The 441-nt window shown below is 31.1% G+C and overlaps 1 protein-coding gene across 4 annotated transcripts in view; it reads right to left on the bottom strand.

Moving 5' to 3' along the window:
• LOC108364357 (anoctamin-1) overlaps positions 1-441 on the bottom strand; it is a 48,269-nt gene that overhangs the window by 46,697 nt on the left and 1,131 nt on the right. The window lies entirely within an intron of this gene.

The following is a 441-nucleotide window of genomic DNA, read 5'->3' as shown; positions in this document are numbered from 1 at the left end:
TACTTTACAGCGACTTGGCAGAATCAAGAGGCCTCCACGAATATCGACAAATACATTTCGGCATTTAAGGGAATTTCGTCTCTTTGAATTCTGTAGTCCAACGATTCTAACCCATTTTGTCTTGTTGGCGCCAGCGAATGAAGAACAAACTTTCTTCAAATTTAAAAGGTAAAAATTTCACTACTAACAATTTAAAACTGTTCTTAAAACTTGCAAAGAAATTTGGAAAAGAAATATCAGTTTTTGTTTTTAGGAGTAGGGTGGGAGTGTCATTGATAAAATTAGAGCGAGAGAAAGTTTTTCTTACAAAACCTTTCATTATTGAATCATGCATTTTTAGTGCATAATTTAATGCGGAATTTTGAGTTGTCACTTTTAAAGAATTTATTTTTTGTACTTAACTACTTAAAACAGCTTCGAACTTGATAAAATTAAAAAAAA

The sequence above is a fragment of the Rhagoletis zephyria genome, unplaced genomic scaffold (assembly GCF_001687245.7).
Source record: "Rhagoletis zephyria isolate East Lansing unplaced genomic scaffold, Rhagoletis_zephyria_1.1 Rzeph_scaffold_01542, whole genome shotgun sequence".
NCBI lineage: Eukaryota > Metazoa > Arthropoda > Insecta > Diptera > Tephritidae > Rhagoletis > Rhagoletis zephyria.
Note: the sequence above shows the minus strand (reverse complement) of the source record. Positions and strands in the feature narration are given on the sequence as shown.